Source organism: Bufo bufo, chromosome 10, assembly GCF_905171765.1.
Source record: "Bufo bufo chromosome 10, aBufBuf1.1, whole genome shotgun sequence".
Lineage (NCBI taxonomy): Eukaryota > Metazoa > Chordata > Amphibia > Anura > Bufonidae > Bufo > Bufo bufo.
The window spans coordinates 90,742,678-90,757,831 of NC_053398.1; positions in this window are offsets into that span (position 1 = coordinate 90,742,678).

Below are 15,154 nucleotides of genomic sequence, written 5' to 3' on the forward strand. Positions count from 1 at the left end.
CAGGTGTGGATCTTTCCCTTAGGGCTCATGCACATTTTTTTTTGTGTGTCCGTTCCTTTTTTTTTTTTTTTGTGGACCGTATGTGGAACTATTCATTTCAACGGGGCCTCAAGATAAACAGAAGTTACTCTGTGTGCATTCTGTTTCTGTATGCCCGTTCCGCAAAAAAATATAACATGCCCTAATTTTTGTCCGCATTACGGACAAGGATAGTACTGTTCTATTAGGGGCCAGCTGTTCCGTTCCACAAAATACAGAACGTGCACGGACTTCCGCAAAACATATGGCTGATTTGTTTTTTTGCAGACTGCAAAATACATACGGTCATGTGCAGGAGCCCTTATACCTTATGTTTGGTGGAAACTCCAATCCTAATTTTGGCTCACAATCACTGATGTAAATCAGTGACCAAAACATGTGAATGAGGCTTTACTGGAGGAACAGGCGGATCGGTTGTTTATCACTTGTATGTGCTGTATAAGTTTGTCCTTAAAGGGGTTGTCTGAGATAAAATACATGTATTAGACAAGTCCCAGAATGGTCTAAAATAAAAAATTATATTGTACTTGTCTCTTCCTTCAGTTCTCTTCTCTGTGCCACCAGTGCAGTCCTCCTGTTACTGCTTGTTTACAGACTGTGGCAGCGACATGTCAGCTTATGGCATGAGACTGCTAGTTCACTGAGGACAGTGATTGACTCCAGCGGTCACATGCTGTACACCTGCATGTCACCGTGATATGCACAGTGATGTGTAGGTGTATAGCACATGACCCCTGCAGCCATTCACTGTACTTAGTGGTAAAAATAATAATAATGATGATGATCTTTATACAACGGCAACATATTCTGCAGCGTTCATGTACCAACAATCATAAATAATATAGCATCTAAGTTAACTTTTAAAACAGGTGGAATGAAGGCCCTGTTAGCAAGTGCTTACAATCTATCAGGAGATAGGGGTGACACAAAAGGTAATAAGTGCTTGATTTGTATAATGGTCCGGCCATCTTAACACAATAGGGGAGAAAATATAAGGCTGCATGAGCCAGTCACCAGCTGATATCTGTAGTGCTTCTGAGTGCATGGGGTGTGGATATTTGACAATGGGTCAAGTTCAGAAGAATGATACTGAATGGGGTGGGGGGCGAATGAAGGAAAGGTATGGTGAATTGGGCAAACCAGAGTTCAATTAGAGGTTATTAAAATTTTAGACAAGTTTCAGCTCTTTGCAGGCATGCTGGGGAGAAGGGGGGGGGGGAATTCATCAGACAACCCCCCCCTCCCTTCCTGTTCTTTTTTTTTTATAAATGCTAGTTTCTGCTCTTCTAAGTTTAAGATCCTCTTTCTGATAAAGAGGTTTAATTTCTTCTGTCTTTTTGTGGTTTTATGTGCCGCACTGCTGTTGGGCATCTACCAATAATTATGGTATAAGATTGTCTGCTAATGTTACAATAAAGTAGATTACTGATTACAAACATTGTGTGTATCAGCCTTCTCTGTGCACATTAGACTATTTGAATTCAAAACCCATAATCATAGATGCTGGGGTAATTGCCCTCACAAAACTTGGCGCCCAACGTGAGGCTGGACTAATCGGCTCTCCCTTGACACCCCGATAACCACGGTCAGAGGACGTGGATTATACTTTATCTTGCTACAATCTGTGCCTCGTCTCCTCTCTGTCCAAATCGGTGTGGAGTTGGAGTCTAAAAAGCTGATTTACAGTCCAGCCTGTGTTTGGTAAAGAACTCTAAAGAGATGATCTTCCTATGATTATTGGGTAAGACTTTTGACTATGATGTTTGAGACAGTAAACTGGGATTGCTGACCTAGATGTCTGTTGTCCGGTATGTTTTGTGGAAAATAACTAAGAACACCAAAAAGGGAAATCAGGAGCCCTGGAACCCCCTGAGGGGTTTAATAAGCTGAGGCTCAGTGCAGAATATACTAGGTCTATAGTGGGGAAGTTCTGTGGAAAACTGAGTTGGGTTCCCTGGAAAAATAATTTTAGTCTTCTAGAGTACACTGGTACAAGTGAGGAAGCTCTAGGTAAGGACTAGGAGAAACTGACATCAGGAAATTGTATTCTTTGGTGTTGAATGACAAAACTTGTGGACAACTGACAGATATGGCTAATAATCTTAGTGTCCCAGAGGCCTGACTAGGCAATAGAACCTATCTTGACCCAGGTATGAGGTAATACCTGGGTCAAGATAGGTTCTATTGCCTAGTCAGGCATCTGTAAATATAGTAGTAAAATAACCTTACCCAGGTTGGTCCCAAATATATATATAAAATAGTGTCCCAGATGGTTTACAAGACAGCAAAGACTATAGTGAAAGTGTGGGAAAAGTTCAAACAAACTTATGGTGGTTGGATTAGGGATCATGGATGCAAAGGAGTTACTGACATATGTATAAAAATGAAGCATCGGTATTCGACATAAATGACCTCTGGGGCGTTACGAAAGGCACTTGAGGAGGGGACCGCGGCCCCATGAGAAGGTAAGCAATCTTGCCTGCCTCTAATTTCTTTGTTTCGTTACATCATGTCTGTCTGTCTGCTGGACAATGATCATACAATGATCCAGGGAGTTATTCTGATTGGAGTCGGGAAGAAATTTTTTATTCCCCTAAAGTGGAGAAAATTGGCTTCTACCTCACAGGGTTTTTTGCCTTCCTCTGGATCAACTTGCAGGATAACAGGCCGAACTGGATGGACAAATGTCTTTTTTCGGCCTTATGTACTATGTTACTATGTTACTATGTATACTGTGAGTAGTAACTGGTGTTGACATTTTGGGTCTTTAGAACTTCAGGCTGAGAAGGAAAATTTTACTCTATTGTGGATATTCTTCTCTGTGTTTTCTGTGATTTGTGTTGTGTGTCAGGCGCCTCCCAGGTAGCAAGAGAATTACCCTGGCAGGAGGCTGCGCTTTGAGCACAGGGACGGGAATGACGGAGACCACAAGAGATTTCTGCCTGTGAGAGTCTGGAGGAAGTGCCAGACAAGGGGGCAGAGGGGGTGGTCCGACCGGCAGGCCAACCGTGGAAGCCGGGGAAAAATCCTGTCTGCCAGTGAGGTGAGCCCTGCTTGTTATTAAAGAGGAGATGCCGCTTGTTTTATTCTTGTTAATGTTCAAGTGGGTAAACAAGAAGTTGAAAAGTTTATCTTTATTGTGTATACTTGTTGATTGTGTCTCCCCTCAGAAGAAGGGGGAAAAAACAAAACAAAAAAAAACTGTGCAATGTAGCAGAGGAAATTCCCGTACTGATTATTTCGAAGTTGTGACTCATCAAGTCCGGTTGTTACTGCCATCCCTCTCAGGGAGTGAGGGGTGTTTGGGTTAAATGAAGCAAGAATTACTGCTGCAGAACCCGTAGGAACTCTGCTTGCTGAGATAGAGAACATATGGAGACAGAGAGCTGGGTACTTGTATGGGACACCCCGTGTTAAGTTTATTATAGACCTGGTGGGTCCCCAAGGTGGTTTGTGCGTACGTCCTAACTAGGTGTACCAGAAAGATTATGATCCGAGGGAGGAGGACCTAGGGGAAGCCCGGCCGGCAAATTATGTAATTCAGGATTTGGGGGTGTTAAAGTGCCTTGTGAACCAGACCCAAATCCCGGGATTGGACTGAGACAGACCATAGGGACCATACCAAACAAGTCCGGGGAGCAGAAGAGAAAAACTTGCAGACAAATAATGAGAGAGAGAGATTAGGAAAGAGTTTCTTGCAGCCTTATCAGTTAACCCCTTGTTATGTTCCGGCTGTAGGATTTATGGGAGAAACAGTTTTTGTCCTTGAATCTGAGCCAGTTAAACAAAAGATAAGACAGTACGGTTGTTAACCAATTGTTACTAAAGAAACAACCCAGTTAAGGGGCTGCCTGTCAGTTACAGGATGGTTCATGTTCCTAGAAAAATTAACAAGGTGACAATTTTGAAAACCCCAGATAGAAGGGAGGCTGTTGAAAGGATTAAAGTGCCCAAAGGAGCACAAAGCCTAAGGGTGTTTTTGGGGCTGGTGTCATACTGTCACCCCTGGATTAGACATGCCTCCATGTTAATGCAGCCTCTGTGTGATTGTCTGTTATCTGACTCATTTCACCTGACAGAAGAGGCAGTGAATAATTTTCATACAATTAAGCTGTGCATAACCTCAGCCCCAGCCCTGAGTATGCCAAAATATAATGAGGAATTTAACTTGTTCTGTTCTGAAATTCAGGGTCACAGTCAGCCAGGTTAGACCCTGTTACCCGTGGCGCCCCCTCCTGTGTCAGGGCAGTCGCGGCAGTTCAGGCAATGAAATTAATGAGCAGCTGTAAAGACATGGCAGTTTCTGTGTATAGATAGCACCTACACGCACCCCCTTCCCCACAATTTCCTTTTTAGCAATCAGTTTGAGTTTCAGGAAGTGCGGGGGGGGGGGGACATACAGTTGTGCAAACACACAGGACATGCTCACACAAGTGCAACCAAAACATATTTCTATGGCTAGACAACTCAGACTCCAATGTACTACTCTGAATCCTGCTACTTAGTTACCAATTACAGATTCAGAAATGGGGGAGGGTAGCACAGGTAGCCTTTTGTCTGATTTATCTGAAAATGCTCCTCCTAATTGTATACAGTTGATGCAACAAGAAACTTCTGGATTTTCTCATGAAAAATCTCTTGATAACCCTGATTTTGAGTGTTTTGTAGATGGAAGCAGGAATATGGGAGAGGATGGCCGGTTCCACACTGGATATGCAGTGGTCACACAGCATGAGGTAGCCGTTGCTGAACCACTCCCTCCACACATGTCTGCGCAGGAGGCAGAGCTGAAGGCACTCACTGAGGCGTATAAATTGTCTGAGGGGAAGAAGGTGAACATCTATACAGATTCATGGTATGGTTTTGATATTGCACTTGACTGTGGACCCATATGGCGGGCTAGAGACTTTCTAACCTCTGCAGGTCAGCCCATTAAAAACAAAGACTCCGTGTTTGAACTAATGAACTCCAGAGGAAGTAGCCATTGTCAAGGTTAAGGCACATACCAGACAACACACCCATGAGGCTAGGGGCAACAACAGGGCAGATGGGGCTGCAAAAGAGGCAGCAGTAAAGCCTTGAAAACCCGAGGTAATCCCTGTCAGCATCCTGGAGCCTCACCACATGTGTGAAGATGTATTGATTAAACTGTCCGCACAGGCAGATGAAGGAGAAAAAACCTCCTGAACTCAGAGAGGAGCAGTGCCGAATGGGCAGGGACTCTGGTAACTGTCAGGAAAAATATGCCTACCCAGAGCCCTCTATCCTATGATGGCTCAGGAGGCCAACGGGCCCACTCACCTATCGAAAGGTGCCATGGTAAGTGTGGTTAATACAGGGTGGATTGCTCCAGGATTTTCTCTGTGCACTGAAGAACCCCATTCAAGTGGTGAAGACTCCAAGCAAGCCCACCCCCAGGCCACTTTATCAGTTTCAGAAAGTGCAGATAGACTATATACAACTACCAAAGGTAGGAGTGTATGAATTCGCTCTTGTGTGTGTTGATCTCTTTTCAGATTGGCCGGAAGCCTTTACAATAGCCAAAGCAAATGCCAAGAATACGGCAAAGAAACTGATCAGTGAACTGATATGCAGGTATGGTGTTCCAAAAGTTATTGAGTCAGATTGAGGTTCTCATTTCGCATTTGAAGTGATGAGGAAGTTATGCAAGCATTATGGGTGATCCAAGCTTTCTGAGTTGAGCGTTTGAATAGTAGAGATGTCCCGAACTATTCGCCCGAGAATAGTTCCCGGCGAACATAGCTTGTTCGCGTTCGCCGCGGCGGGCGAACATATGCGATGTTCGGTCCGCCCCCTATACGTCATCATTGAGCAAACTTTAACCCTGTACCTCACAGTCAGCAGACACATTCCAGCCAATCAGCATACCCTCCCTCCCAGACCCTCCCACCTCCTATCAAATAGCAAGGACAGCATCCATTTTAGGGACAGCATCCATCTTAGATTCATTCTGAAGCTGCAGTGTCACAAATTTGACTAAGTTGTAATCGCAATGCGATTAATACGGGTTATATTAATCGCATTGCGAATTCAACTTAGAGCTGGGTTCCTAATGGTTGTTGTATTGCTAGAATATAACGAAGATTGAGAATATAGTGCTATATCCGTTATATTCGTCAATTCTAGCAATACAACCATTAGGAACTCAGATCTAAGTTGTAATCGCAATGCAATTAATACAGGTTATATTAATCGCATTGTGAATTCAACTTAGAGCTGGGTTCCTAATGGTTACAGTGGCGTTGCTATGGCTGGTGTCACCCGGTGCGGTAGAAAATAGTGTCACCCCTGCCCCCGCCCCCCCCCCCCCCCCCCGAAGCCATAATAAAGAGATAAAGAGAGAAAAAAAGAAGTCACTAAGTCAGCTCCAATCAGATATCTGCATAGACCCAGAGTCTTGGTCTATGTGCAGATATCTGATTGGAGCTGACTTCTTATTTTCTCTTTTGCACATAAACGTTTAAACTATATTCCTTAGTAAAAATGACCAGTCCACACCATGTGGGTCTATATTTATGAGGGCCCCCCTGAGCAAAGATTAGTAAATGTGGCCGGGTGGCCCCAGCCCACTGTTCAACCCAACCCCTTATGTCTCCTGGCCTGGGGCCGTCTCTATAATAATCCACAGTAATTTATGAATGGGGTTAGGTTATTAACTTATTATTATTGGGGTATTATTAAAATTATTTGGTATATAAAGTCAGAGCCGCTCTACCTACCTCCTCCTCCTGGCACCAGAGACTCCTGCAGGGCAGCTGCCGCGGCGCCCCACCACTCACCAGGCTGCAGTGAGTCACACCCCCGTCCCCCTTTACAAAGTGACGGCGCGACCAATACAACCATTATGAACTCAGACCTAAGTTGTAATCGCAATGCGATTAATACAGGTTATATTAATTGCATTGTGAATTCAACTTAGAGCTGGGTTCCTAATGGTTGTATTGCTAGGATATAACGAAGATTGAGAATATAGTGCTACATTCGTTATATTCGTCAATTCTAGCAATACCACCATTAGGATTTCAGATCTAAGTTGTAATCGCAATGCGATTAATGCAGGTTATATTAATCACATTGCGAATTCAACTTACCACACTCTGCGTCAACTACGTAATTTTCCATGGGAGTTTTGCCATGGATCCCCCTCCGGCATGCCACAGTCCAGGTGTTAGTCCCCTTGAAACAACTTTTCCATCACTATTTTGGCCAGAAAGAGTCCCTGTGGGTTTTAAAATTCGCCTGTCTATTGAAGTCTATGGCGGTTCGCCCGTTCGCGAACATTTGCGGAAATTTTATGTTCGCCACATCTCTATTGAATAGATAAAAGGCCATGCGGGAGATCCAGAGGCCCTGGACAGAGTGCTTGCCTCTGGCTCTATATTCAGTAAGGACTACCCCAAACAAGAGGACAGAGTTGTCCCCATTTGAGATCCTGTTTGGAAGTTCCCCCAGGTTAGGGTTGTAATTTCCCCAGCAGATGAATAATGACAGTCTGACCAGTTACATACGGGCCCTCACAAAAATTGTGAGATAGAACTCCATCTTGTATATCCTATATCTATCTGAACCAGAGTTCAATTAGAGGTTATTAAAAATTTTAGACAAGTGTCAGCTCTTTGCAGGCACGCTTGGGGGGGAATTCAGCAGACAACCCCCCCCCCCCCCTTTCCTGTTCTTTTTTTTATAAATGCTAGTTTCTGCTGTTCTAAGTTAAAGATCCTCTTTCTGATAAAGAGGTTTAATTTCTTCTATCTTTTTGTGGTTTTATGTGACGCACGGCTGTTGGGCGTCTACCAATAATTATGGTATAAGATTGTCTGATAATGTTACAATAAAGTAGATTACTGATTACAACTAGAGTTGAGCGGACACCTGGATGGACGGGTTCGGCCGAACTTCACAAAAAAGTTTGAGTTCGGGACCCGAACTTGACCCCGAACCCTATTGAAGTCAATGGGGACCCGAACTTTTGAGCACTAAAATGCCTGTAAAAATTTTATGGAAAGGGCTAGAGGGCTGCAAATGGCATCAAAATGTGGTTAAGAGCATAGCAAGTGCTCTGCAAACACATGTGGATAGGGAAATGACTTTAAATAATATAGAGTACGTAAAAATAAAAAGTAATAATCTTGATCTAGGAGGATGAGGTCCATATGGAGTAGGAGGCTGAGATGGAGGAGGAGGAGGAGGAGGAGGTAGCCTACACTGCTTTTTGGTTTTAGATTTATTTAAAAAAATAATTAAATTAGGCTACACTCCAAAACATTGGGAAATATAACCTGTGATAACCCCCTCCAGTCGTGCTAAACACATGTTCAGACAATACACTGGCTGCAGGGCAGGCCAGCACCTCCAAGGTGTAAAGGGCAAGCTCAGGCCATGTGCCCAATTTGGAAACCCAGAAGTTGCAGGGTCTGACCCCTGTCAGTCATTTCATGTAGGCGTGTGCTCACATACTGTCCCACCATGTCGCACGTCCCCGTGATATTCACAATCCAATTTGATATCTGCTCTATCAACTTTCAATGTTCTTTTCTGCGCCTACCATGTTGATCACGGTTATCGGCGAATCAGGGTTCCACCCCGGAGAGGGAGAGTGAGTAAGAGAGACCACATCCAAGGGAGATCAATGGATGAAATTTAATTGTGATCGAGCGGAAATGTGGGGGAAGCTATTAAAACAGAAGAATTTTGAGAAAAGTAGGGGGCGCGCGGCAATTGCCCACTCCCGACTCGGGGAGGTAGTGACGATAAATAACAATACAGGACTCTTAAGATGCCCTGTTATTTGAATGATTAATAAAAAATTACAGGGAATGCCACTGCAGCATTTTGGATTAGGAAACGTTAGACAGGAGAGGCCCTGCTGCCGCTTTGTTGACTCTAGATAACTTCTGCCTGATCGCACGTCCCGGTGACGTCCACCATCCATTTGGATATCTTCTCTATCAACATTCGATGTTCTTTTCTGAGCCTACCATGTTGATCACGGTTATCGACGAATCAGGGTTCCACGCCAGAGAGGGAGCGTGAGAAAGAGAGACCACATCCAAGGGAGGTTAATTTTTTCAAATTAAATATGATAGAGTGAAAATGTGGGACAAATTATTGAAGCGCAAATGTGGGACAAATTATCAAAGCGCAAATGTGGGACAACTTGATATAGTTTAAGCATTGTATGAAAGGAGGTGGCGCGCATCAAATAACCCCTTAAGGATGTAGGACGTACCGGTACGCCATGTTTGCCGAGTCCTTAAGGATTCGGGGCGTACCGGTAAGTCCTAAGTTTAAAATTACATTGCGGCGCGGCGGGGGTTATTCGGAACAGGATGTCCGCTGAAATCATTCAGCGGGCATCCTGTCACAACGCCGGGGGGGGGGGGGTTTATGTCAATTCAGACCTGCGGTTTGACCTTATCTGGCGGGCGGCGGTGCCATCGGGTCCCCATGCGGCTGTAGGGGGGACCCGATGGCATGGAAGGCAGCGCAATGCCTTCCTTAGGCATCTGCGCTGCCTTCAGGTGACGAGCCTGTGAGATCCAGCCCCCTGGATCTCACAGGCCGGAAGCTGTATGAGTAATACACATTGTATTACTCATACAGCCAATGCATTCCAATACAGAAGTATTGGAATTCATTGTAAAAGGGATTAGACCCCCAAAAGTTGAAGTAACAAAGTGGGACAAAAAAAATTAAAAAAATTTTTTTACAAAAGTTTATAGTAAAAATAAACAAAAACGTCATTTTCCCCAAATAAAGTTAAAAAAATTGGTAAGAAATAGGAAAAAAAAAAAAAGTTGACATATTAGGTATCGCCGCGTCCATATCGACCGGCTCTATAAACATATCATATGATCTAACCCCTCAGATGAACACCGTAAAAAATAAAAACTGTGCTAAATAAACCATTTTTTGTCACCTTACATCACAAAAAGTACAACAGCAAGCGATCAAAAAGGCGATTGCCCACCAAAATAGTACCAATCTAACCGTCACCTCATCCCGCAAAAAATGAACCCCTACCTGAGACAATCGCCTAAAAATTAAAAAAAACTATGGCTCAGAATATGGAGACACTAAAACATCATTTTTTTTTTTGTTTTAAAAAAGCTGTTATTGTGTAAAACTTACATAAATAAAAAAAAGTATACATATTAGGTATCGCCGCGTCCGTATCGACCGGCTCTATAAATATATCACATGACCTAACCCCTCAGATGAACACCGTAAAAAATAAAAAATAAAAACTGTGCTAAATAAACCATTTTTTGTCACCTTACATCACAAAAAGTGTAATAGCAAGCGATCAAAAAGTCATATGCACCCCAAAATAGTGACAATCAAACCGTCATTTCATCCCACAAAAAAATGAGACCCTACCTAAGATAATCGCCCAAAAACTGAAAAAACTATGGCTCTCAGAATAAGGAAAATGTTTCAAAAATGATATTATTGTGTAAAACTTACATAAATGAAAAAAAAGTTTACATATTAGGAATCGCAGCGTCTGTAATAACTTGCTCTATAAAAATATCACATGACCTAACCCCTCAGGTAAATACCGTAAAAAATAAAAACTGTGCTAATTAAACAATTTTTTTGTTACCTTACATCACAAAAGTACAACAGCATGCGATCAAAAAGGCGATTGCCCACCAAAATAGTACCAATAAAACCGTCATCTCATCCCGCAAAAATCATACCCTACCCAAGTTAATCGCCCAAAAACTAAAAAAAATATGTCTCTCAGACTATGGAAACACTAAAACATGATTTTTTTTGCTTCAAAAAAGAAATCATTGTGTAAAACTTACATAAATAAAAAAAGTATACATATTAGGTATCGCCGCATCCGTGACAACCTGGTCTATAAAAATATCACATGTTGCGCTTACGTATGGGGTTCCCGATCTCTCCTTAGATAAATGGGAGAAAGCAGGTATTATATGTTTGTATCAGCTGTATGAAGGTGATACTATGAAAACATTTGAGACCTTGCATGACCTTGCAAACCTATGGTATACCTAATACTTGTTTTTATCAATACCTCCAAGTTAGGCATATGCTACACAGAACGAGACCTCCCATTGTTTCGTTGAATAAAACAACCTCTTTTAGTAAATATTTTACTAGTAAGACAGGTCAGAGGAAAGGCTTGGCGACTGCATATCATGCACTTGACCCTACTTTAGAAACAAAGCTTAACTTTATGGTGAAGTGGGAAGAAGAGTTGGGGAGCTCTTGGACGGTCGGGGAGTGGAGGGATGCTTTCCATTGGACAATAGCTACTGCCAAATGCATTAATCACATTGAACAAAATAGGAAAATACAGCTTAGATGGTACTTGACTCCAGCCCGTATAGCACACATGGATCCTGAATACAGCTCAAACTGCTGGAGGAATTGTGGGGAAAAGGGAAGCTTATCCCATATGTGGTGGTCGTGCCCTATTATTCTCCCTTTTTGGAGGAAGATTTTTGATCTTATCTCGACGGTGGCGGGCTTCCAGATACCCCTCGACCCTCCATTAGCTGTGCTATCCATTGGAATAGGAGATTTACCTCATTCCCATAGACCGGTTATAATGGGCATTCTCTCAGCTGCAAGGAAGTTTATTGCGACCTCCTGGAAGTTGCCCATTACTCCTCAGGTGACTGATGTGATCTCACTGGTTAATCAGTATATGCAACATGAATATATATATGCAGATTCTTACTCTGAACGATTAAAAGCTCACAAAAGATGGGAATTGTGGAACTCTTGCCCGTTTGCAGCTAAAATTCACTCTTTGGCTTTGTAGTGGCTGATAATGTGGTATACATAGTAGGAGAGAACGGTGGATAGATAACTGTGTAGGAAATAACTATATAGTGGTACGCTAAAGTATAGAATAAATTATATCTCGGAGAAGGATCACAAGTTCTGGATTTCAATCTATTAGTTTGTTCTTGGATTGACTATGTTACAATCTGATGTATATGTCAATAATATACTTTGCATATATTAGTGATTCTTGCTGGATTATACAAGTGACATTTATTATCTGATATTCTTATGTTGGATTAACTATGTAACATCACAATATGAATGTCAAAGTTGTACTTTGCAAATGTTAACATTGTTTCTGGCTTATGCAAGTATCATATTTACTGTCTGATTTTCTTATGCTGAAAAATCAATAAAACTTGAAAGTTTAAAAAAATAAATAAAAATATCACATGATCTAACCTGTCAGATGAATGTTGTAAATAACAAAAAATAAAAACGGTGCCAAAACAGCTATTTCTTGTTACTTTGCCTCACAAAAAGTGTAATATAGAGCAACCAAAAATCATATGTGCCCTAAACTAGTACCAACAATACTGCCACCCTATCCCGTCGTTTCTAAAATGGGGTCACTTTTTTGGAGTTTCTACTCTAGGGGTGCATCAGGGGGGCTTCAAATGGGACATGGTGTCCAAAAAAAACAGTCCAGCAAAATCTGCCTTCCAAAAACTGTATGGCATTCCTTTCCTTCTGCACCCTGCCGTGTGCCGTACAGCAGTTTACAACCACATATGGGGTGTTTCTGTAAACTACAGAATCAGGGCCATAAATATTGAGTTTGGTTTGGCTTTTAATCCTTGCTTTGTAACTGGAAAAAAATTATTAAAATGGAAAATCTGCCAAAAAAGTGAAATTTTTAAATTGTATCTCTATTTTCCATTAATTCTTGTGGAACACATAAAGGGTTAACAAAGTTTGTAAAATCTGTTTTGAATACCTTGAGGGGTGTAGTTTATAGAATGGGTGGTTTCTATTATGTAAGCCTCGCAAAGTGACTTCAGACCTGAACTGGTCCCTAAAAATTGGTTTTTTGAAAATTTCTGAAAAATTTCAAGATTTGCTTCTAAACTTCTAAGCCTTGTAACATCCCCAAAAAATGTAATATCATTCCCAAAATGATCCAAATATGAAATAGACATATGAGGAATGTAAAGTAATAACTATTTTTGGAGGTATTACTATGTATTATAGAAGTAGAGAAATTGAAACTTGGAAATTTGCAATTTTTTAAAACATATTTTGTATATTTTTGGTATTTTTTTATAAATAAAAATGACTTTTTTTTACTTTATTTTACCAGTGTCATGAAGTACAATATGTGACGAAAAAACTATCTCAGAATCACCTGGATAAGTGAAAGCATTTTTTAAAGTTATCAGCACTTAAAGTGGCACTGGTCAGATTTGCAAAAAGTCCTTAAGGTGAAATAGGGGTTAAAGAAGAATTTCTGAAATTTGATTCCCTGTCACCTATGCAGAGCAGGGGTTTCTATCCGGCAAAATTTGTAAAATGTCACCTGACAATGTAACAGACAAATTTTTAAAATTTCTGTCCCTGTCACCTATGCAGAGCAGGGGTTTATTCACGTCCAAAATTGTAAAATGTCAACCCAAGAATGTAACAGAAAAATGAGTGAAATTTATTAACCTGACTACTAGGTAGAGAAGGGGTATATTACAGCAAAAACTTGGTGAATTTAACCCAAAAATGTAACAGACAAAATAGTGATTTTTTTTTTACCTGTCTACTAGGTATAGCAGTGGAATGTCACACCCAAAATTTGGTGAATTTCACCAGTAAATGTAACAGACAAATTTGTGAAATGACATAAAATAAAATAAAAATAAGTACATAAAAAAAACAAAAAAACAACTTGATTCATGAGGTGGAGGTCCATATGGAGTAGGAGTTTGAGGAGGTGGTGGACGTAGCGGTGTAGGTGGAAGCAGCGGTGGAGGAGGACGAGGTAGCCAACACTGGTTTTTGGTTTTCATAAAAAAAAAAATTTAAATTAGGGTATACTCCATAATAGTGTAAAATATCCAAAATACAAGAATGAGCAATTGTGCTGTAGTATAACAATGGCTGGATAATGCCGGTATACATGTCTATTCTGCACAAGGTACGGACAAGTCCTGTGGGATCCATGCCTGGTTCATTTTAATGAACGTGAGCTTGTCCACATTGGCTGTGGACAGGAGACTGCGCTTGACTGTGATAATGCCCCCTGCTGTGCTAAACACATGTTCAGATAATACACTGGCTGCAGGGCAGGCCAGCACCTCCAAGGCGTAAAGGGCAAGCTCAGGCCATGTGCCCAATTTGGAGACCCAGAAGTTGAAGGGGGAAGACCCGTCATTCAGTACGTGTAGGCGTGTGCACACATACTGCTCCACCATGTTGGTGAAATGCTGCCTCCTGCTAAGACGTTCCCTATCAGCTGGTGGTGCTGGTTGTTGTGGCGTGCTGACAAAGCTTTTCCACATTTCGGCCATGCAAACCCTGCCTTCTGAGGTGCTGGCGGTGCCCCAGCTACGTTGGCAACCTCTTCCTCGTCCTCTGCCTTCGCCTTGTGCTAACACTGTGCCCCCGTTGTCAGGTGGGAATGCCATCTTACGATCATGCTCCAGTGAAGGATTTAAGGACGGTATGTTGTCCTTGTAACGGGGATCCAGCAGCGTGGCCGCCCAGTAATCAGCAAAAGTTAGAATGTGGGCAACTCGGCGGTCGTTGCGGAGACACTGCAGCATGTAATCGCTCATGTGTGCCAGGCTGCCCAGAGGCAACGAAAAGTTGTCCTATGTGGGAGGTGTATCGTCTGTGTCCTCTGTATCCCCGCAGCCACGACCCATTGATGGCCATGAGCTGGTCTGGGTGCCACCCTGCTGTGAACAAGGTTCCTCTTCCTCCATCTTCTCCTCCTCATCCTCCACCTCGTCATCCTCCAGAACTGTGCACTGGCTGGACAATTGTGTACCTGGTGTTTGTGGGTGCAGGAACCCACCCTCGGAGCCACTTGTGAATGACTGGCCGGAAACCCTACGAAATGATCCCTCTTCCTCCTCCTCCTCCTGTGCCATATCCTCTTCTATCATTGCCAGCAGCGTTTTTTCAAGGAGGCATAGAAGTGGTATAGTAATGCAGAGAACGGCGTTATCGGCACTGGCCATGTTGGTGGAGTACTCGAAACAGCGCAACAAGGAACACAGGTCTCGCATAGAGGCCCAGTTATTGGTGGTGAAGTAGTGCTGTTCCGCAGAGCAACTCA